We start from the raw sequence: 25671 nt of genomic DNA, 5'->3' as shown, positions 1-25671 counted from the left end.
TTTTGCTTGGAAAGATCTTGTGGTGAGTGATTAAAGACTGACTTAGTTTCTCTCTTAAAGAGAAAGGCCTAGGCCAACAGGCCCTAACCTTTTCCTATTTCTTCTTACTCTGTCTCTTTCCCTTTCCTTAATTCCTTCATTTATATTAATTAAAATCTCCATAAAACCCAGCTGACTTGGGTATTTCATATTTGGGAATTTTTCCCATGGCGACCACTTATTTTTGATATAAAATCAAGACACTAAAAATTATCTTTACAGCTTTTGGCAATTCACAGTCGTGAAACCCACATTTTCATGGTCACAGTTTATGTCAACCACTCTTTTGTCTGTAACAGTTTATATCTATGTTTAATTCTATATCTACTTCTGTATCTATATCTGGACCTATCTATATCTGTTTCTGTATTACCAATGTGGTACATTAATCTGAGAAATAGAATAAGCTTTGCTAATTATTGAATACAAGTAATACTTCTAACACTTTATGAGCCAGCTAACTGTAAAACTAAATGTCATCTTTGACATTTAATTACAAGACCAGATTGTCAGAAATATCTTGACCCCATTTCTAATTTTCTAAGAAAATAAGCTCATTGATAAATGGAAGGCAAAACTTAAAGCTGGGATTGATGAGGGAAATGGATGATAGGATTTAGGGTTAGTTAAGAACTCTAAGGTCATCTAGTCCAAACTTCCAATTGGAATAATCAGAAAAATGAGTCCTAGTGAAGATAACAAGACTTCATCACCCAAAAAGATCAAATCAACCTTAGTACTTAGATCTCATCAGAATTCATTGTCCCTGTGAGAAGGCAGAACTATGAGTTCTAATATATTTAAATTATATTTACTTCAATTTAATATATTTAATTAGGCTTTCAAACCAATTCTACAAATATAACACAAGTGACCTTTTAAAAAATGATGCCTTTTTTTCTTGCAAAAATTAAGCTTTAAATATACTTTATACTTTTATTCAAGTATATTTCCCAAGATTTCAGTTTTTAAAATATATATATATATATATATTACAAAGTTGCTCTATAAAGAAATGTTGTTGTTGTTGTTGTTGTTTTTAATAAGTGTTTGAGGGGAAGTGGCAAAATTGGGACACTAATGCATTGCTAGTGAAGTCATGAATCAACCCAACAATTCTGAAAGGCAATTTTGAACTATGCCCAAAGGGCAATAAAAGACTGTCTGCCCTTTCATCCAGCCATAGCACTGCTGGGTTTGTACCCCAAAGAGATAATGAGGAAGAAGTCATGTACAGAAATTGATGCAGAGTGAGAGGAGCAGAACCATGAAACATTGTACACAGAGACTGAAACACTGTGGTACAATTGAATGTAATGGGCTTCTCCATTAGTGGCAATGCAATGACCCTGAACAACTTGGAGGTACCTACGAAAAAAACCACTATCCACATCCAGAGGAAACACTGTGGGAGTAAAAACACCGAAGAAAATCAACTGCTTGAATGCATGGGTGGAAGGGATATGGTTGGGTATGTAGACTCTAAATGAACATCCTAGTGGAAACAACAACATGGAAATAGGTTCTGATCAAGGACACAAGTAATACCCAAAGACATTGCGCTTTGGCTGCAGGGAAAGAGTGGGTGGAGGAGAGGGGGGAAATAATGTGATTATTTTAACAAAGGAATAATGTTATATATTGACTAAATAAACTTTTTCAAATGGAAAAAAATGATGATAAGCTAGACCGCTTATTCTACCCTCTTTCACATTTCTCTACTTTACTTTTCCCCTCTAGTTTGTAAATAAAAAGCTGCTAAAAAGTCATTTTGACTTGAGTTAAAATATTGGTGACCCCATTCTCTTATATTTAGTCAAACCATATAATTTTATCCCCTATACACTGTATCCCAGACTATTTCCCATCATCTTAACTTTTTTCCTGTCTCTGGACGCTAATGACTCTCGAAGAAAAATTGAGAAAAATAAAAAATTATTTTATGCCACTCTGCCTGTATACCCTAGTGGCAGGACATGGGGCCACAGTGTCATGTGGCTGAAATCCTGGCTTCCCTGACAGGGTGTGAGTCCTGAGCAGCAATGTGCCAGAACCAGTGCAACATCACCACACAGAGAGAAGTGTATTCAACTTAAAAAGTTAGCATGGGAAGGAGAGTGGCCTTTTTACTTTCACTATACTTTTGTATTAGTCTCTGATCTCTGGGGTTTTGTTCGTTCTCTCTCTCTCTCTCTCTCTCTCTCTCTCTCTCTCTCTCTCTCTCTCTCTCTCTTCTCTCTCTCTCTCTCTCTCTCTCTCTCTCTCTCTCTCTCTCATATCCAGGCACCAGATTATCACGTATTTATAATAGTAGCTTAACTTTATTAAGTCTCTTATGATTTATCTTTATTATTTACCTTTTTTATAGTTCTCTTCAGTCCAACTTGAAAGTCAAATTTTATATTCTACTCTCATCTTTTCATCAAGAATGTTTGAAAATCTGCCATTGCATGAAATATAATTTTGCTAGGCAAGTTATTCTTGCTTAAAATCCCATTTCTTTTGTCTTCTGGAAAACCATAGTAGAATTCCTCCACTCCTTTAGTGTAGTAGCTGCTAAATCTTATGTAATCCTGACTGTGGCTCTATGCTATTTCAACAACTTCTTTCCAGTGAAACATTTTCTCTTTGACCATTGAGGTTTTAATTTGATTATATTATTCCTGGGGGTTTTCATTTTTGACTCTTAAGTGGTGACCAGTTAGTTCTTTTCATATCTACTTTACTCTCCAGTTCTAGAATATCAGGACAGTTTTATTAGATTATATATTGAAAATATGATATATTTGTTCTTTCTAGATCATGGCTTTCAGGTAGTCTAATAATTCTTAAAATGATTTATCTTCTATATATTTTCAAGGTTAATTGTTTTCCAATAAGGATATTTCATATTTCTCCTATTTGTCATCCTTTTTTACTATGACATATTATTCATGGTTTCCCATGAAATCATTAGCTTCCACTTGATCAGATCCAATTTTTAAGAAATTATTTTCTTCAGTGAATTTTTGTAGAGGTCCTGCTCTATTCCCCTTCACTCTGTTTTTACTCACAAGTATTTTGCTTTTTGTCACTTGCCCCCTCCACCTCCCTACAATTACCTCCCCCTTGCATGGTCATATTTCCCTTCTTCTTCTATGTATGGTGATAGAATTCTATACCCCACTGAGTATACTTGTTTTTTCCCACTCTGAGTCAGTTACAATAAAAGTAAAGTTTAACCATTGCCTGTCACCACCTTTATCCTTCCCTCTCTGTAATGATTTTCATGTCTCTTTATTTTATATAATTTACTGTATTCTATCCCTCCCTTCCCTTTTCTCTCAGTGTATCCCTCTCTTTCACCCCTTGATTTTTTAAAATATCATTCATATGCATTCATATTATACATACATATCTTTTCATATGTCACATTTACATACATATTGTATGTATATACATCATATCACCATAATCAGCCTACTTCCCTGTCCCATTTCTGGGTAAATTCCTTCTTTCTCTATTAGTAAGAGTAATTTTTGAATATTATCGAAATCCTCTTTCCATGTATACATATAAATATTTTTACCTTAATGAGTCCCTTAAATTTCCTCTTCCTTATTTACCTTTTTTGGGGTTTCTCCTATGTCTTTTTATTTAGGTGTGGCTTATTCCTCAGGAATGATTGGAAACCTACTATCTTATTAAAGATCCATTTCCCCCCTGAAAGAATATACTCAGTTTTAATGTATAGGTGACTCTAGGTTAAAAACCCAAATCTTTTGCCTTCTTGAATATCATAATCCATGCCTTTCAATTCTTTAATGTAGAAACTGCTGGTTACTGTGATATTTGAATGGATTCTTTCTGGCTTCTTGAAGAATTTTCTCCTTACTTTAGTGGTTCTAGAATTTAGCTATTATATCCCTTGAAGTTGTCATTTGAGGGTTTCTTTCTGGAGGTGATCTGTGAATCCATCCAATTTCAATTTTATTTTCTTGTTCAAGTATCTCTGGGCAGTTTTCTTTGATAATTTATTGTAGTGCAATGTCCAAAATTGTTCCTTGACCATGGCTTTCAGGTAGTTCAATAATTTTCAGGTTGTCTTTCCTAGAGCTATCTGGTTCTCTTTTTTTCAATTGGCCCATTTCTTCTTGCGTCACTTTCATTTCTCCTTGCCTCAATTTCATTTTCCTCTCCCACTTTTCCTGTGCCTCTTTTAATTAGTTTTTGAAGTCTGTTTTGAGTTCTTCCAGAATCTATCTCCAATCCATATTTTTCTTTTGGACTTTATGTGTGTTTCCTTTGATTTCACTATCCCCTTCTATGTCTGTACATTGCTTTTTTTTTTCTCCATAAAAATTCTTTAGAGCTAGGTGCTTTTTTGTTGTTTGCTTATTTTCTCTGTCTAATTATAGGTAGTCTTGGGGGATGATGTGGTGGTCTGATGGCTGAGAGCTCTGAAAGTCCCCTCCCCCTGCTGATTCAATTAACCCTTTAGATGTCAATAGCTTAAAGAATTGCCTTGGGCTTAGGTGAAAGCTTTTGATCGCACTCTGATATTGATCCTGTCATGGGGCTGATCAAATTCTATACCCAGTCTTAGGCTCAAGTTTTTGGTCTCGCTATATTCTTAATCCAATCAGGCACACCTTTGATTTTCCTGTCTTGGACATTTGTCCTAAGTTGTAGGCAAAAAGAACAGTACTTAGTACTATTAAGTCAGCTCAAGATGGGAACTATGTCATTATCGCAAGCCCAGACTAGAATTCCCTGTGCTGGGGCTCCAGACTTCTCCACAGGTTTGAAATTTCAAAGGGTATGGGTTGGCTTGGACCACTGTTTGCCTAGTCAGGATCTCAGGATCTGGATGTTGGCTTGGGATTAGGTTCCTAACCTCAGGCAGTAGATGTACGGTAGGAGTGTGCCTTGCTCTTTGCTTGTTCTTCCCTCTTTGTTACAGATTCTTGCTGGCTCTGCTCCCCTCTCAACCCAGTGCCCCAGATGTCCTTTGCCTACCATTGGGGTTTGAAAGTTGTTTCACTCTGTCTCCTTGTTGATTCTTTCATTCCTGTATTTGCTTTGTGACTATAATTCAAATCTTGGTCAGAGAGTTGCTCCTGATTATTGCACCATATTTGCTCCACTCCCAGAAGAAAAATACTATAAATTATAACTACATTATTTCTTTGTTCTACCAAGAACACTATTGTTTATGTGATTTGGTATATTCTCTATTTGTATTCAAATTACTTCCATTAATTCTTTTGGTATTCTAGAGTTTACAGTTCTTGGCAACATGGATTCATTAGGAAAACTCCTAAGAGGAAAAATAGGAGCAGGCAAGCACAATGAAATTCTGAAGTCAAGGATAGCAAAGTGTGAAGATAAGATGAAATCTTCTTTTTTCTAAACAAATTCAGAACTCCAAGCACCCCTACTTAACCCTAAATATGAGAGTTCACTTGCTAGAATGGATGACAATTCCAGAGGCCATTGCCCCACCCCTGGGCAGTGCTAGGTAAATTGAAAGACTCTGTTTGGTTCCCATAAAGTGGGGAAGGGATAGAAAGTGACATGGAAAAAGGACTATTAAAAGTCCTAAACTTCCTGTCCAAGGGACTTCTCCTTTGAGTTTGTCTTTGGAGATTTTGCATGGGCGAGCTAGAGTGAAGGAGGATATTCTTTCCCTGGATCCTGTAATAGCTTGCTGGGTGAGAAGCTGGTTTTCCTTTCCTAGCTTTTGGAGAGGTTGGTTCTGTAGAGACCTTCCTTTACTGGAGGAGGCTGTGTTGTTGGAATCTATGCTGTAGATAGCACTGGAACTCCTGGATTAAGAGACTACCATGTCTCCACATGGAGATCAAGACTTGAAAGTCCTTGCCATGTGATATACTAGACTTCTTAGGACAGAAATTATAGGGCATCTAGCTAGGCAATACTTTCTACTTCCTTCCTACATTTCTCTCTTTTACTATATCTCTATTAAACAAACTTGTTAAGATCAGCTAACCGACTTGTCGTTAATCAGAGACCACATTATTACTTTAGAATTTTCATATTTAGCATAAAACCTAAATTTTATTTTCTTACAGAAGTTAACATGCAAGAATGCTTTCAGGGCATGTGCTGGTATTTTGGCCATATCTCCTCTACAATGAGTGACAATTAATATAATCCAGACCTTGTTATTTTCCTTATATTGGAGCCCATCTCTACTTACAGCATTTGATGCTGAGGATGAGAAGATTTTGTAATACAGAAAGAATGGAAGTGAAGAACATAGTATGGTGATATATACTGAATTCCTTCTTGAACCTTCAACATCAGAGATGTTCAAGTACTGAACAAACTTTGGATTTCAATGATTAAACCTAGTAGACCATAACCTATTATAATATACAACAATAAGCTTATCATCTTATAGGGAGAATAAATAATTCAGATGAAAATGAATTCCTTCTGCTCACTCTTCTTGACTAATCCTATATACCAAAGGTTGTATAAAGATATAGGTCTATTTCTTTTTTCTTTGATCTCTTTGGGATTGTAAGTGGTAACTTTAGGGGTTTTTGAGAAATATGTTATCCTTATGGTTGTCAGGGATTAATTCAAATACCAATAAAAATACTCAAGTAAATTTGGGGATTTTACGGTAGTTTTATTACTATAGAGGGAAGGAATTAAGAAGATAGAGGGAAAAGGATATAAGATTTCTCTGGCCTAGTCTGAGTCAAGGGGAGTTCAGAGATCTTCCAGCCACAAGGCCTCCTTTGAAATGAGGGGACTCCTAAGAGGATGGTGTTTTTAGGAAAGGTAAATGAAAAAAAGGAATGAGCCTAAATTCCAAGAGAGCTCAGGGAAGATGCCTCACCTGAACCACGCTACTAAGCTTCTTCTAGTTACCTCATCAAGGACACTCACCACCAGACCCACACAAAAGCTGCAGGTACGCCAAGGCACCTCTGCCACCAAAGAGAGCAAGAGCCACCTCTCCATGAAAAGATGTCTGAGAGAAGAAGTGATGTGAAATATACAGACCATTTTTTACATCACTTCTGGCTTCTCACATGTACCAATGGTAGCTTAAGCTTGACTTAGGACAGCACAGGGGTTCTGTCAGTTGTTTCTGATTTGTCACTTGCTAGTACATGTCTGTCATAGGCCATCCTTCTCAACACTTAATCCTTAAGTATGGGTGTATACATTCCTGATTGCTAGACTAAGCAGGGTGGAGTAAATCTAAAATTCACAGGATAAAGACCTAATAGTGATATTCCTGGATCAAAGGATATAAAAAATTCTAAAGCTTTTTGGGTATAAATACAAGTTGTTCTCTAAACAGGATGGATTAGTTTACAACATACACCAACAGCTCAATAGTGTTCTGATTTTTCGACATTGCCTCCAACATTTGTCTGGTAGGTGGGAAGTGATAATTCAGAGTAGTTTTAGCATTAATTTCTCTAATTGATAGTGATTTAGAACATTTTTCATTTGACTATATTTAGCTTTGGTTTCTTTTCTGAAAACTGCCTTTTTGTATCATTTGACCATTTATCAAATGGGAAAAGATTCATGTCTTTTCTATAAATTTTGCTCAATTCCCTATATATTTCAGAAATGAGGCCTTTATCAGAGAAACTTCCTACATGTTACCCCTTGTTATGATTAAAATTTTAGTTTCTAGAAATAAAAGTATTATGTTTTTAGAGGTTTATTAAAGATTAAGAAATAAAGAAAAATACAAAACTAAGAAAGCACATGTCTAGACACAGAGGCCATTCATAGCCACTTACTCTACAGCTTGAGAGACTCTAGTATTTGGAAGCACAAGCAGGAAGAAGAGAGCTCAGTAGTAGGCTTTATATCCAGTTTAAATTGAAATTTTGATCATGCCCAGGTGGGGATCTCAGTGAGATTAGAGGGCATCTTGGAACTAGAGCAAGGACTTCTGGGGATTGAAGTCTGTGGTTCAAATCTCCATTTCTATAAGCCCCGTTTGATTATTTGGGAAAAATATTTTCCCCAAAGGATCATGAAAAAAAAATCAACGTAAGAATTAAAATAATTTGAGGATAAGGGAAAGAAAGAACAAAACCAATAATTGCTAGATGCGTTGACAAAAAGCCATTTAGGAGGCAGTCCCCTTTGGCATGAAAGTATAGATACAAATAAATGTTCAACCATACCCAAAGTTCATTCTTGATCTTCTCATGCAGCTTATGATCTGGAGTCATCTTGGTGGTGTCTTCTCCAAACAGTTCAGTTTTTGGATGCAGAGAGATAGCATGTTTCTTAACATAAAATTCTTCTGAAAAGGAATTTAAACTTTGCAACTTAAAATAATAATATTAGTATAAATATGTAGATATCAGTATCCCCAAAATTGTCAATAGCTCAATTAAGTACAATAGCAAACAAATACACTATCATATTTCACATAAGCTGCTGTATGGCAATTTTTTAAAAGCCTATGAACTGATGGATATTTATTACAATTTTTACAAAGGTAGCAAATCTTTCAACCTTGGTAAACATTTTTAAACAAAGTAAAACTTATTTCGGGTTTTGAATATCATCAAGAAATCTAGATATTCTGGTGGAAGTAAAATAAGCTGAAGAGTATAAATGAGAGGTTTTCCCTTTTATCTTTTCTTTGGGAGGCTTCTAGGGGTACATGCCCTGGGATTAACTGTTCAGCTTCCATTCACATTTTTAGAAATGCGGGATGTTGGGGGTTATAATTGTATTTCACTTCAGCTACTAAAATGGACCTTACTTCGTGATAGGGGCAGGCAAAATGACCAGAGATTGTTAAGAAAAATTCTAAAAATCGTGTCTAAAGAACCCTTAAAATTAAATTGAGATATTTAGCTTATAAATTATCCAAATGTTGTCTTAGCAATTTTCTGATGGAGTCCATCTATCCTCTATGTGACAATTACAATGTCAAAAATAGAAAAGCTGTTTGTTTTTTTTAATATGGGCTCACTCAATGTTTGTTCAGTATAGTTATAGGGGAAAAGCAACAGAATTTAACAGTAGTTAAAACTCAGTGCATTTAAAATGAATAATATTGAATGCAGTAATATATGAACTTAAAATCACAAAGGTAAATCTTAGACAAAACAATCAGCAAAATGCAATAGAATGCAGAGATTTTTATAAAAAATGGTGTCCGAAATGCCTTAAAAACACAACCTCCAGTCTCTTTAATGTTCCTTTGTTTTTTTTTTTTATATTATCCATTTAGATGTCTATTGTCAGAGGGCAGAAGATTGGTAAGTGGTAGGCAATGGGGATTAAGGGACCTGTCCAGCACCACATTGCCAGGACATGTCTGAGGCCAGATTTCCACGAAGGACCTTCCATCTGGAGGCCTGGCTCTCAATCCTCACTGAGACACCCAGTTGCCCCTCCAAAGTTGGCTAAAGAGTTGCAGGGAGCGGAATTTTTCCCCTGAAGTAATAGAATCAGTGCACTCAAAAGATATCCTCTTAAAGTAGCCATGCTTTTAAGTTCCTGTTTTGAAAAACCTCTACCATCTTTTCTTTCTTTCTCCCTCCCCTGTGATCCTCTGCCCCCAGTCCATGTGGAGGCTAATCATCACCTAAGGGAAAATTACCCCCCATTTTTCACCAGCCGGTGGAAGTGAGTCCTGGGCCTGGGGTGGTAAGCCACAATTGCTAGGCTGGATGGTTCATCTGGGTCCAGATTTCAGGAAGCAGGCTGGCAGACCAGGGCTGGGAGCCGGGAGCCTGAGATTGCTGGGGTGCAGAAGCAAGTAGGCAGCCGAGCGGGCGGGCGGGAGAGCGGGAACCAGGTGAGAATGGAGTGCAGAAATGGGCAGGGAGCAGCTGGGCTGGGCTGGGCCAAGGTTAGTCATCTAATGGCTTGAAAGAGCTGAATCAGCAACAGCTTTGCAAGGGTAAAAAAAAATTGTCAGAGAAACGTGGCTTAAAAATTATTATCTAGGCTAAAAAATTTGAGAAGTTCTCATCCAACCTAGTGGTCGCCAACTGTTACAATTAAAATTTTAGTTTCTAGTAATAAATGTATTATGTTTTTAGAGGTTTATTAAAGATTAAGAAATAAAGAAAAATACAAAAATAAGAAAGCACGTGCCTAGGCACAGAGGCCATTCATAGCCACTTACTCTACAGCTTGAGAGACTCTAGTGTTTGGAAGTGCAAGCAGGAAGAAGACAGCTCAGTAGGCTTTACAGCCAGTTTAAATAGAAATTTTGATCATGCCCAGGTGGGGATCTCAGTGAGATTAGAGGGCATCTTGGGAACTAGAGCAAGGACATCTGGGGATTGAAGTCTGGGGTTCAAATCTCCATTTTTACACCCTCACTATCCCTAGTTTGATGGTTTCCTTCTGTTCTTGGGATTTATTGGCTTCTTTAGTGCAAACCCTTTTTATTTTAATGTAATTGAAATTATCCATTTTCTATCTTATAATGCTCTATCTTTTGTTTGGTGACAAACTTTCCTCTTTTCCATATATCTGGTAGCTAAACTATTTCATTAACCCTTGATTTCCTCACTGCAATAGCTTTTATGTCTAAATTACACACCCATTTTGACTTTATGTTCATATATATATATATATATATATATATATATATATATATTGTGTGTGTGTGAATGTTAGTTTAACAAAATGAATTCCAATTTTCCCAGATATTTTCATCAAATAGTTCTTGTCCCCAAAGTTTGGATCTTTGTAATTATAAAAGATTAGCTACTGTTGACATTTGCTACTGTATTTTGTTTAATCAATTTATTCCACTGATCCAGCAATGTATTCCTTAAAAAGTATCATACTGTTTTTATTATAACTGCTTTTAAAATATAGTTTGAATTTTGTATTGAGTATATTACAAGTTGTTGTCTCCTTTAAGGTGAAGCATACTTTTATGATTCTCACTGTCACTCCATAATATTTGAATATTTTCTTCTGAATGTTTTCAATATTTTCTTCATGACCTGGGAACTCTGAAATTTTGTCCTAACATGACTGGGGGTTTTCATTTTGGAACATCTTTCAGGAAGTAGATTAGTGGATTCTTTAATTTTATATTTTAATGCATAGTTTTATACCCCTTCAAATTTGGTTACATATTGTGCTCCAGAATGGTTCTATAAATGTACAATGTCACTAACAGTGTAATTATGTCCCCATTTTCCCAAAATTTCTCTACCATTTATCATTTTCATTTTTGATCATGCAAACCAATTTGTTAGGTATAAGGTGATGCCTTAGAGTTTTTTCAATTTGCATTTCTTTATTCAATAGTGATTCAGAGCATTTTTTCATATCATTATAGGTCATTTTAATTTCTTCCTCTGAGAACTGCCTGCTCATATCCTTTGTCTATTTTTTTTTGTTAAGGAATGCTTTGTATCTTATAAATTTGATTCAGTTCTCTGTATATTTGAGAAATGAAACTTTTGTCAGAAACACTTACTATAATTTTTTTAATTTGTTATTTATTTTCTAATCTTGGCTGCACTGGCTTTCTTTGCATAAACATCTCTCAATTTAATGTAACCAAAGTAATCCATTTCATTTTTTTAAATGTTCTCTTTTGCTTATTTTGTCATAAAGTCTTCCCTTATCCATAAGTCTAAGAGGCATACTTTTCCATGTTCCTCTAATTTGTTTATGGATCAAATATCTGTTTTGACTTTATCCTGGCAAATGGTGTAAGATGTTGATTTTTGCCTATATTCTACCATACTTTTCCACAGTTTTTGTCAAATGGTGAGTTCTTTCCCACAAAACTTTGATCTTTGAGTTTATAAAAATTCAAGTTCTTATGAATATTAATTGCCATGTGTCAATTACCTGATCTATTACATTGATCCACCATTCTACTTAATAGTTAATACCTTTGAACCTTTTATTTTTTGGTAATTCTTTGATGGTTTGTTCAAATTTCTTTTTTCTGTGATGTGGTTGTTTAAGTATACTATTTCCACTGCTGGTAATCTGGATAGTTTTATGTTTTTGTAAGTATTCATCCTGTTCACTTAGACTGTGAGATTTATTGCTGTATGTTTGGACAAAACATCTTCCAGTAATTTTTTTAATTTATTCTACATCAGTTGTGAATTCATTTTTCCCGTTTTCAATCCTGGTAATTTGATTTTCTTCATTTTTAATATATCAAGTAAACATGATTTATCTATGTTATTTATTTTTAATAAAACCACTCATATTTGTTAGGTGAGTAGTTTTCTTATTTTCAACTTTATTAATCTCTCCCTAGATTTTCAGTATTTCCAATCTGGTGTTTAATTGGGGATTTTTAGTTTGTCCTCTTCTAATGTTTAGAAGGATGCCCAATTTATTGATCAGCTCTTTTTCTATTTTATTAATATAAGCATTTAGGGATATAAATTTCCCCCTAGTTGCAACTTTAGATTTATCTAATTAATTTTGGTATATTTACTTCTCATTGTCATTTTCCTTAATGAATTATTGATCCTTTCCATAATTTGTTCTTTGACTCATTCATTCTTTAAGGATAAGATTATTTAGTTTTCAATTAAGTTTCAGTCTTCCTTTCTTCTGCCTCTGGTTGAGTTTAATTTTTGTTGCATTATGGTCAGGAAAGAATTCATTTAATATTTCTTTTTGTTTTTACATTTTCTTTTGATGTTTTTATACACTATTATATGGTAAGGTTCAAGCATAGTCTGCCATGTAACCTCCCTCCAACTTCTCCAACGTATTTGCCTCTTATGTTCCTCTTAATAAGAGATAATTTACCATCCTTTTCTCTTTTCCTCTTGTATTTCTTTTTCCCACACCCCTTTTAAACATATCATCCCATCTTACTCAACTTCCTTCCTACTTTCTGTGTATACTTTTCAGTGCTTTCAGTTCTTAAGTATCTTTAATACTTTAGGTATCTTGCATTCTTTGAGTACCTTCAATATTTCAAGTATCAGAGGTATTTTAATGATCACTCGCCAGCTATGAATATATTAAGACCATTACATTTTCACTTTACCTTTTTATGCTTCTTTTGAGTGTTGAATTTGCTCACCAAATTTGCTTTTCAACTATGGCTTTTTGGTAAGGAAAGTCAACATCAATTTTCTCTGAGTTGAGAGTCAATACACTTTGTACAACAGTTCAGAAGACCAAACTCTTTGTTCTTATTGATTCTGTTTCTATACATCAGAAAGAAATATTTCAGAATTTGCCTCTGTGATTGTTGGAACATAGGTTCTTCATGTTAATCAGGAATTCTTTCATTGGAGAGGAATGGAACCTCTTTGTAAAATTATACCCATCTGCAGTGGTTTCTCATGACAATGGGTAAAAGATAGCAGCATCAACTGAAAGGAAAGGGATTTATCAATAGGCAAAGGAAAGCCACTCTTTCTGAAAAGCAACCTTAGATTCTTAGTGTACAAAATGGATATTTATAACTTATCAGGTTCACTTAAACTATGTAGGCAATCAGTAGCATTTTGCACTAATAGGATAGATAACTAAAATATTTCATATAAGAGGAAAGGTGGGGAAAAGAGGAGATCAGTCAAATGAGAAAAAAGAAATGTTTGTTAAAAACAGTCAGTATTTATTTTAAGAAAACATTTCCTGTTCAAGTGCAGGAGAAAAGGGGAAATAGCCAAATACTCTTACTTGATACAGTCCATTTTGATCTACCTGTAGAATTGAAGGAATGATTTAGACAAGAGTAAAGGAATCTCTTCTCCAAGAACAAATACTTGTTACAAGGCTGAATAGAACAAGGTTTACCCAAGTCCTAATTCTTTCCAAACTATGTGCATAGTTTGTTATATTGCATGTATATTTCAATAGTAATGAAGAGTTTTCAACTATTAGCTCACATGATGGTTAGATGATTTTTACATAGTATATCAAGATATCATGAGATGATTGTGGTTCCTATTTTATTCCATTCTCTTTACTCCTTACATGCATCTCTACATGACATTTTATTATACTCCAAAATTTAGCCCCTTACTTTATAGTTTCTTCTTTCATTTGATTTTCCATGGTCCTAGAAACTTGACAAGGTCTCCTCATTTCTCCCAAAATTGACTCGAGTCCAGTGAATCCCTTTGGAAAAAAAAATGAATGTAACTATTCAATTACTTGGTCTTGTTTTTTAGTCACTTCTAATATAGAGATTTGACCCCAAATAGAGAGATTGGAGGGAAAAGGATCTAGTTTAGTATTGTTCTCCTAATATATTAAAGTAGTGTGCTGTGAACACTGGAGGAATTCACATACATGAATACTTCAAAGTATCTGGGAGCTTATTTGTTTGGATGCTTCCTTTGTTGGAGCAGACCACAAACCCAGCCCACAGTATCCTGTTGAGTCTGTGTCCATTTCTTCTTACAAATCCTCCATGCTTGGGGGCAGCTGGGTAGCTCAGTGTTTTGAGAGCCAGGCCAAGAAACAGGAGGTTCTAGGTTCAAATCTGGCCTCAGACACTGCCCAGTTGGGTGACCCTGGACAAGTCACTTGACCCCCATTGCCTAGCCCTTACTACTCTTCTCCCTTGGAACCAATACACAGAATCAATTCTAAGATGGAAGGTAAAGTTTAAAAAAAAAAAACAAATAAATCCTCCATAATTATAACATTAAATATGCTGGAAGCTTTCCTTTAAGATTAAAAAAAAAATTAACCCACTGGAGATGCCCATTGATGTTATCATTTATTCTTTTCTAAAAGTAAGTAATTTTCATAACCTTAGTTTTATGCATAACTTAAATCTGCCAGGCATATTTTCTTACTACTCCTTCCCAGAAAATCATCCCTTATAAGGATTTAAAAGAAGAGAAAAAATCCAGCAAAAAGAATGGAAATGTCCATACAATCTCACATTATACTTAATGTTTCATACTTATACAATCTTAGCTAGTAATTACCTTGTGAACTCCTTGAGACCAAAAATTATATTTTGCCTCCTTTATGTATCTTCAGAATTTAACAAAGTGCCTGGCATAGACTAGGTGCTTAATAAATGTTTATAGATTGACTCCCTCTGCACACAAATGAGAAGTAAAGGATGCCATATATTTTCTCTTGGGACAGAGCTTAATACTTTGGCAATACTCTGGTTAATTTTTTTGTAGTTATTGTTCTTTCTTTGTACGTTTTTATAATTTTTTTTACATGCTATAGAACATTCACTTGCTTTTCTTTTCGTGAATCACATGTATTCGTGATGGTGTCTTTTATATCACTTCTTGCATGAAAGTCCTCTTTGTTAATGCACTACAGCCCACTCATACCTAACATGGATTGTTGTTTGTTTGTTTTTAATTTTTATTTTTTGAGCTACCTACAATTTTAATTCACTGGGAGTACATAGGTGAACCCAAGGTAGGAGCAACTTGAGATAAAATTACTAGGCAATTTTCCACTTATGTACCCTAATTGGGATAATAGGCATCATCCATATATTTCTGCTGTGTGCTATTATTTAGTCCAATGTTTTGTGAGTACACATGTATCTTACTGAGGAAGTGCTCAGTGATCTGGGAACCCATACCATCAGCACAACATCTGGTACATAAAGGACTATTTGGAGTATCTAACCATTAACAAGAAACCCATCTTCCACTTGAATTTTGCACTAGATATTCTCCATGAAAGTGATTATCATTTCTAATGTTGCATATCCCTATTTTGCTTCTTGCTTAATATTTATAATGAGGTGAAGAAATTTGTTGATGACAGAGTCAAATAGACTTTAGAACATGAGGTAAAAACAATCTTGTTAAGGAACAACATTTGCTGAAGAAAAAACACATTTTCTGGTATTATCCTGCCCTCTCCCCCCAAAACCCCCTGTTCCACAGAGTTGTCTTTGATAACTCCTTTATAGGATGGGAGTGGAGGAATGATGTGATTTCTTTGCAGATAGGTCTGTCAATAACATCATCCCCACGGTTCCTTCTACAGAATATGCCAACCTTCTCATTGGCAGCAACCCTTTCATTACCCCTTAGGGAATTAGAAATGTTGTATTTGGAAGCAAAAAGCTGGCATATGCCAGGAGTGGTTGAAAAATGAAAAGAAAAAATTGTGTATGATGGGAACCTTGAGAGATGAGTAATGGAAACAATAAATTCCACAGAGCTATAACAAAGGTGAGGCACTGCTTTCTAAAGAACAATGCTGAAAATTGCGAAATATTTTCATTTTCTCTTCAAGAAGCTGTGTTTTTGCCACTTACTAGATGTGTGATTATAGGCAAATCAAATTCCTTGTCTAAGTCTCTGTTTCCTCACCTGCTAAATTTGCTCTACCTCAGAATGTTGAAGTTACAATTCAATGAGATAAAAGACAACTTGGATCCTGGAAGATTTAGACTTAGGTCCCACCCAAAACCATACTAATTGGGTGACTTCTCAGGGTCATATATAGCTAAGACTTGATAATGGATAAAATTGATAATTTCCTAAAAATTAAATTTAGAAAGCATAAGTATTTGAAAATAATTTAAATTAGATAAAATTATATATATATATATATATATATATATAATTTAAATTAGATAAATAATCCCACTTGACAAAGGGAATTTCCTGCTTAGAATTTGATACAATAATAGAACCACAGGATTGGTCCAAATAAAACAAAGAAAAATCAAATACACTCAAATAAATAATTTATTTTTAATATTATATCAGACACATATCATCATGTGACCATGGTTAAGTTACTTTACTATTCAGTTTCAGTTTTCTCATTTGTCAAAGAGGGATAATCACAGAATCTTTATTATCGATGGATGCCTTGACTCATACCAGGGCAGTAGCTCCACTGAAAGATAACTTCACCAATGAGGAGCAAGAATGAGAAAAATCCTCTTCTCTTCTGATAAAGATCCAAGAATCACACTCCACAAAGCTTCCCCCTGCCTTGAAAGTCTTAATGCCTGAAATCTTTTTTGGTGACTCCCTGGCTTGATAGATTTAAGTTTTTAAAAGCATCAATTATAGATGAACAATCTAGCTAATGGTAAGTTGACTTTCTTTCTCACTTTGAAAATGATTGGTGAATCTTACCACAACTTTGCACTTTGTTACCCTGATCAGACCTCTTTTATATTTACTTTCTGTGATGATATCAACCAGCTGGTAGAGAAAGGACAAAAATATCAACTGATCATCATTATATGTATAGGTAATCTGAAATATTTAAATAAGGAAAAAAACACAACTGGTAGAAAACTAAAAACAGAACATAAGACTCCTTTGGCAGGTAAGTGGTATACACCTGAAGACTAATTAAATAAACAAAAAAATATGTGACTTAAATTTAGAGAATTAAAGTGGACCAATTTAGTTTCTGATCCAATGCTGCTACTTAACACTCTTATGCCCATCAATCTATTTCTCTGGACGCCAGTTTTATCATTTTTGCAATGAGGAGATGGGACTACATTATTTCCAAAGTCCTTTCTCATGGCTCTTTTTCTGAACCTGACTTCTTTGCTAAGAACATCAAGAAATCAGACTTTACTGCTAGTAGGCAGCCAACAGGACAAGCTGACTTTTACATATTTGCATCTTCATCCTTTAGCAGCAAACAGTTATGTACATACACTGGATACAATGTTTATTAAAGGTTATTGAATATTGCCATGTTTTATTTTCGTAAAGATAACTTAGAAAATGGAAGCATTTTAGGTAGATGAGTTTAAAAGACACTGAACACTAAGGGATTTAAAAAGAATGGTTTCATTCTGTTTCATTACACTCTTCTAACATAAATTTATGTCATTTACAACTTATTTTCCACATAATCTCCTTTATAACTTAAATTACATCCAGAAAGCCTTATTAGAAGCATGTAGGTGACTGGCTTGCTACTTTGGGGTTAATAGGAAAGCTGCAGGAGAAAAAGAAACTAGATTTTAAACTTTTCAACTATGTGACCTTCATAAAGTAATTTTTCTTCTATATGGGGCACAGTCTCCTCCTGATTTATAAAATCTGAAGATAGAACTAAAATAAAACTTAAAAGTACTTTCTAGATACAAATCTGATGCAATGATTATTTAAGATGAGTTTTCCAATTCATTTCACATATTCATTGCATTAGTTGCTACTCATAACTGATTTCTCTTTTATTGTTATTTAGTCGTTTTAGTTGTACCTGACCCTATGTGATCCTATTTGAAGTTTTCTTTGCAAGACACTGGAGTGGTTTGCATTTTTTTCTCCAGTTCATTTGACACATGATGGCCTGAGACAAACAGGGTTAACTGACTTGCCCAGGATCACCTAACTAGTAACTGTCTGAATCCAAATTTGAACTCAGGTCTTCAAGACTCCAGGACATTATTACACTTTGCTTCATTTTCTGAAAGAAAATAAAAATCATTCTTTCAAGCAAGAATGGATAATTATTTGTACTGTAAGATATAAAATTGGATGCTGTGTATCTTCTTTATGGCTTTGGCTATTATTCCTATAACAGCAGTTGAGCTTAGGCCCTGTGCAACAGGTTTGGGCCTAGTGAAAATTGGCTGATAGTAACAGTACTTGGAGGCAGTTTGTAAAAGATAAAACCTCTATTTAATATTTCTTAAAGATTTAAGAAAAATAAGAATAGGTAAAAAGGTTGAGGATAGGTTTGATTCCCCAAATCTAACAGAGGTCTAAGCTTATCCCAATTCCCTTCTGATTTGCGAGAATCTGCTTTGTGCTCAGGTTTAATTGAGCCTAAATTACAACTCCTTAATCTATTGCTAAACCCAGAATCTATACTAAATACCTCTTCCAAAAATTATCCTTATATAATTTAAATTCACTGCCTCCTTGTATTAATTCAGTTCACTCCTGCAACTGCCAGTACTTTCTCGGTCTAGTCAGGCTAGGTCCAGCTTCTGGGCCTTTGCAGGCCTCAAAAGGCCTGCCTCTACCTTCATCCACATAGAGGTAGAAAAACACAGTCTCTCTTATTTCTTTTGACCTTCACCACAACTTGTTTGTGGTACTCCAACCTATTCCTTCCTTCAATTGTCACTCTCCGTTTTTCCCAGTATTCCAAAGTAGATCCAGAGAACAGGATCCAACCAGGCTCTCTGAGGACAGCTTTCTTCCAAAAAACACTTGGCAGTTGGGAGTTCCAACCACTTCAAGTTCCTCAGCATTCCCTGCAAAAACTTTGCCCATGATTCCAAGCTGGGCCTTAAAAATGATCTGGCAGTCTCTTCACTCTGTCCTTATCTTACTAAATCCCAAATCTATTTAATCCTAAAAGTACAAAAATAAAACTAAAATGATGTGAGCTGTATTTACATTTTAGGGAATTACTCAGAAATTATAAACTTCAGAAACATTTCACTTCCTCACATTCCTCAAAACAGTGGGCACTTTTATGAGAAGCATTATTAACTTCCTCAAATGTAATGATAAAATTAGGCAAATACTAGCTACCATCCCTAAACAGTGATTTTTTTCCTTACTCTGTTACCACTCTAACTTGAGCCCTCATCACATCTATCTTGGATTACTGTGATGAGGACCTAATCATTTCCCCTTTATCCAGTGTCTCCTTCCTTTGGTCTATCCATCAAGGTCTCAAATTTATATTCCTAAAGCACAATTCTTAACATCTTAGTCTTCTGTTCAAGGAACTCTAATGGTTGCCTACTGCTTTTAGAATAAAACACATAATGCATTTTTTTGACCATTTACATTTCTTCAGAAACTGGCTTCATCTTACTATTTCAGTTTTCCTACATTATTTCTTCCCTTCAAACAATAGACACTTCAGCAAGGTTGGCCTATTTGCTGTTCACCATATATAGCATTTCTATCTCTATATCCTAAAAGTACAGTCTATTTACCAGCACTTGGATTTTACTGTTTCCGTATATATTTCTTTTATAATCTCTACCTTTCTTCCAAACTCATACCACTTGATTCATGATATATTTTATTACTACCTGTGTGTCTTTAGTTTCCATGTCCAAGGTTCAGTTTTCTGAGCTACTAATTTTAGATGTCCCCAAATTATTTTGTAGCAACATTGCATATGGTTTATTGTTGTCTTTTTATTCCAACTGCCTAACATCCTTCCTGTCACATAGTATGTGCTTAATAAATTTTTATTGAATGAATGGATAAACAATTGCTTCTTTGAAGTATCTTCCACGTTATTTTTCCACATTATGTTTTTGCCAGTGCTCATTTGTTTCAATCGTTCATGTCTGAATCTTGTAATAAGGAGGGTTGTAAGGAAAATTAAACAGAAGGGATCACTAAAAATATATATATATATAAAACCAGGTTTATTAGCTAAAAGGACATGGGATTTGGAAGGGGAATCAGGGAGTGACTTATTTCTAACCCACTCAGATATTAAAATCTTAGCCTTTCTAAATAATCTTAACCTAACTAAATAAAAGGGGGTAATGAAAGATAAAGGGGTTAGTAAAGTCCACAGGGCCCAGAATCTTACAACTCCAGAGTCCTTGATTGGGTCACACTACAGTACCAAGATGAATAGTCCTCATAAGTTTCAGGAAGGGAAGACCATCACACCCACTCACAGTGTCCACCAGTGTGAAAAGGAACACTCACTCAACCCCTCCTTAAAGATGATCCAAGTCTATGGCAGCTCCAAAGTTGGTTTCTTCCTTGGAGACACTTCCACACAGCCTCTCTATCTGTATCCCAGATTGAGAGTCCCAGTTGTCAGTTTCCCAACAGCCTTAGGATGCTGACCCAGCCAGCTCTGAGGAATCTTGGTTTGGCAGCTGTCAGTCAGCCCTGCACAATTTGCTTGCTACAATCTTCAGGACCATATTTGAGATTTTTCTTGACAAAGATACTTGAATGGTTTTCCATTTCCTTCTTCAGTTCAATTTGTGGATGAGAAAATTGAGGCAAATAGAATTGTTATTTGCCCAGGGTCACAGAGTTAGCAAGTGTCTGAGGCCAGATTTGAATTTAGGAAGATGAATCTTCCATGGCTCCATTCTTGGCACTCTATCACTATACCATCTAGCTGTCTTTTTTCAACATTATTAAAAAAGTTGAGCTATATTAGTAATATCATTAGATTTATATTTGTTTCCAAGGAAGCCAGGAATGATGTCCTCATTTTTAGATACAAATAGTATACATAGTATGCAAATGCCTGTCAATTGTTATTTGATTCTATTTTTATGGATGCATTAGTTAGTAATTAATATTTTCACAAGTTCATAGTGAGTCATTATTGCTTATAGAATATACTAGGCTATACACAAGATATGAAAACAACAGAAACCATTTAAAATGAATAGAGGAAATAGTTTTTAAACAGACTCACCAGTTGACATTATACTTTTCAAAATTTGTCATTGGTCCTAGAACTTTAATAAAAGTGATGTTGCTGTTTAAACAAACCAAACCAAACAACAAAAAACATTCAGTGAGGCACTCAGAAATACTTGCTATGTGTTATAATAGAAACATAGATGAAAGACAATTCCTGCTGTAAAGGACCTTACATTCTAATGGGTGAGCCAATGTGTAAGAAATACATACAAAGCAAGCTAAATACAGGAGAAATAGGAAAACAACTAACAGTTGGAATATACTTGAATTAAGAGGGGTTGGGAAAGGCTTCTGTTAGAAGACTGGAAATTAGATAAAATTTAAGGAAAACCTAGGGAAATCACTAGTCAGAATGGAAGAGAGAAAGAATCCCAGAAGTGGGAATGGTCAAAGAAAAAGACCAGATCTAACACAGAGACATTCTTATTTGGGAAGAGCTAAGAGGTGGTTGTCACTGGATAAAAGAGTATTTGTCATAGAGTAAGGTGCAAGAAGACTGGAAAAGTAGGAGGGTTTGTTTTTGCTCCAGGAGGCAATAGAAATCCACTGGAATTTACCGAGTAAATGGGTTCTGTGATCAGACTTTCATAAAGAAAATCACTTTAGTGACTGAATGGAGGATGGTTAACTGCAGTGATATTTGAGATAGGTAGATGCACCAGAAGGATATTGCATCATCCAGGCATGAGATGATGAGGGCCTATACTAGAGTGATGATAATATCAAAGCAGAGAAGGGGCTATTAAGGGAATGGGAGGAAAGGAGGATGATAATTGCATATTTCAGTGAAACAATTAATGGATTTAAAAATATAAAGATAAATCAATATGCTTTGGCAACAGATTGGATATGGGATGTATGTGAAAGAGTGAGGAGTTGAAGATTATACCTAGATTATTATACTGAGGAACTTGGATAACTATTTTGTCCTTTGAAATAGTAGGGAAAGGATGCAGGGAAGCTATAAGAGAAAAGCTAATAAGTTTTGTTTTGGACATGTGGAATTTAAGATGCCTTCAAGATATCTAGTTTAAGAAAAAGCCAATTGGACATGCTAATTTGAAAGTCAGTCAAGAGGTTAGGGCAGGACAGGTAGATCTGAACATATAGGAGACAATTAGAGGAATGGGAACCAATGTGATCCCCAAAAGAAGCAGTATAGAGGGAGACAAGAAATGAGAACAGGACAGACCCCGAGGGACACCAATAGTTAAACAGTTAGATAAGTAGAGAGAGAACCAGGAAAGAGAGGTGCCCCAAAAATCTAAAGAGAAGTTTCAAGGAGAAGAGGTGGATATAGAGAGAGTGATTAATAGTGTCAAAGACTTTCAGAAAGGTCAAGAAAAAGAAAATTGAGAAAATAGCCATTAAATTTATCAGTTAAAAGATTGTTGATAACTGGTGAGAGTTAGTTTCAGGTCAAGAATCTAGGTAGGCATAATTGATTCAGTTATTGGTCATGAATATTGTCTGTGACTGCAGAAGAGAAGAAATAAGGGGTTGACCATGTATTTGTGACTCCCTTACTCATAGAATATTATAAAGTGTGAGAGATAGAGAGTTTAGAGGATTTGGATTCAAAATATGGCTCTGTTATTGTTTTGTGTGACTGACTATATCACTTTCTTTTTCTAACCCTTGGTTTCTTCCATTTGAAAATGAGAAGTTTGAATTTAGTGATCACAAAGGTCTCTTTCATCTTTGGATCTGTGCTTGAACCAAGTTTATTATACTATTCTTTTTATCTTCTTTTCTACCCATTATATTAATCATATTCATTTAATTCTTTTGTTGGGTGAAAGACAACTAAAATGTACTTTTCTGAATAGCTTTTGAACATTAGGATCTCAGATGTGAAAACTCATTTGTTTGACAGCTCTAATTTATGTATCACTGAAGAGAATGCCACTGCAGACTACCAAACAATAAGGAACAATTCATTTCAGTATTTACTTTTGAGCATATCAGACAGCTCCATTTCAATTACTGACAAGTCTATGTCTGCTAGGAGAAGAGAGAGAAGATTGCTTGGTGCTGTCTCAGGTATTGTCAGTGAAATAGGTAGACCATGGTAGTTGAGAAGTTTGGCTAACGTGATTTCTTTATTGCTTCATAATTTCACAGGCAGTTATTACAGAGGGATTTTGAATTTAAATATTCAACCACTTTGAACATCTAGGATGGGAAATAAGATGTAAAGATACATTTTCATTTTTTTCCTTTAAAAATTACATTAATTTTAACAAAATCATAACAGAAACATTAAACTTGTTTTGCTGTTCCCTCTTGGTCTTTTTTCCATTTTGCATTTTAAAACTTTGTTGCCAATATTATTATGATTAAAAAACTAAATCACTCTGTGTACTTCATTATTCTAAATTTTCTTTCTTCACTGCACATCAAATTCATACAAGACTTTTCAAATTAATTTGAATTCTTCATGTTATTTTATAGAATGCATTAATAGTATCTTTAATTTTTAAGTCATTACCTAATTTTGTGCATATGGGTCATTTCCATTTTTATTTTTTTGCTCCTATAAATAATGGTATTGCATTTTTGTAAAAATTATTCTCTTTCTCTCAAAAAAACATTTTAGAGTGTGGTTCTATTAGTGAGATTACTGGTTACTGATTACAAAGAATAAGAACAGATTTGTAATACTCACTGGAATTTGCCATATTCCTTTTCCAGATGATTTCACCACTTCATAGTTCTTCATTACATTCACTGTAGTTGCTCTAAAAATAAATGTGTGCTTATTTTTCTACAGCTCTTCCACAAGCAAATTTTATAATTTTTAATACTCTTAACAAGTGAACGTGTTTCATATTCTAAGACAAAGTAAGTTCAATTCTTTAATATACTGCATCATGGTTTCAGTATTTTTTCAGGGGTATTTGATAATTTTTATTTCTTTCAAAATTGTTTATTCTTATCCTCTGAACATTTTCCATTATGAAAATGAATCTCCTCTTATGAAATATCAAAATGCATTTTTTTTAAAAATAAGGAAATGGTAATTTTTCACAAATCTTTCCTTCCCATCCTGTTCCTTCCAGGATCCCTGCCTGACATGTTGCTTTTTGGGAAATGCTGTGAGGAGTCTAAAGCACAGTAATTTCAGGCACTCTGCACTCACAGCCAGAGTTTGTGCAAATAAAGCTGTCAGTGTTGAAAATAGAGATGCTATGGTTGAAATTAAATAAGAAAGAAACCTAAGATGCATGGATCTTCCCTTCTTCCTGGTCTCTAATGTTATTCAAAAAATCTTTGCTTTGCACCCAGGCTGCAAACTCATTTTGAAAAACTATTGTCAAATATATGTAAGGCTGCTGGAGTCAGACCTGCTGGCAATAGCCTGAAATTGTTGTCTACTCTGCAGAGTAACTGCTTTCTGAATTCTCTGTATTTAATGTGCATGACAACAAAGTATTTTTAAGAATATTTTAATAGTTTTATTACACCTTTGTTTAAGTTCCAGTAGGGGTTTGTTTTCCTTGGCCTTATTTGGTCATAATAGATGACAAGTGAAAACTTTATTAGTCAATAAATTAGAGAGTGGATACATTTTTGAAATGTATAATATACAAAGTTGTGATCATTCCAATTTTATATATGAAGAGCACAGATTCCAAAGGGATAGTGGTGGGATTTGAATTTGTTCCAGACTTCTGAGACCAGGATCTCTGTATTTTCCATGAGATCAGACTGGGCTCATCTCAGGAGATGAGCATTTTCTCATTCCATGGCTAGATGAAGTAAAATGAAGAAGTTTAATCATAAATCCAATCTCCATGCTTCTTTCCTCAAATGCATTGATCAAAATTAAAATCTTATCCCCAAAGGAAGAAGCAATCTAGCATAGCATTTATTCTAACTGAGATTATACCAGAAATCTCATTAGCTGATCCATTGCAACATTGCATATAGTTATGGATAATCAGAACTGTTAAATTGTTAGGTAAGGAAATGGAAAATGATCATTTATGTATTAGTTTATATGCCTATCAAGAGTCCTACTGTGTGTTAGGTTCTGTGTTAATGAAAGAGATATAGATGCAAAAATAATGGGATTTCTACTCAGAATAATCTTTTAGTATAGGTACTGAGCTATTATTTTCCATATTGTCGAATTCAGGATAATCCAATCTCAGAAATTTTTGCCATGGTCACAAGTTAGTAAATACCGGAAAGAAGCTTCAGTCCACATTTGTCCTGACCCCAGGTTGATCAACCATGCTTTTCACTAACAGAAATCAATATTTAGGTTGTATAGAGATATGTGTGGCTTAAGGTTTACTAT

The sequence above is a fragment of the Monodelphis domestica genome, chromosome 1 (genome assembly GCF_027887165.1).
Source record: "Monodelphis domestica isolate mMonDom1 chromosome 1, mMonDom1.pri, whole genome shotgun sequence".
NCBI classification, from domain to species: domain Eukaryota; kingdom Metazoa; phylum Chordata; class Mammalia; order Didelphimorphia; family Didelphidae; genus Monodelphis; species Monodelphis domestica.
Note: the sequence above shows the minus strand (reverse complement) of the source record.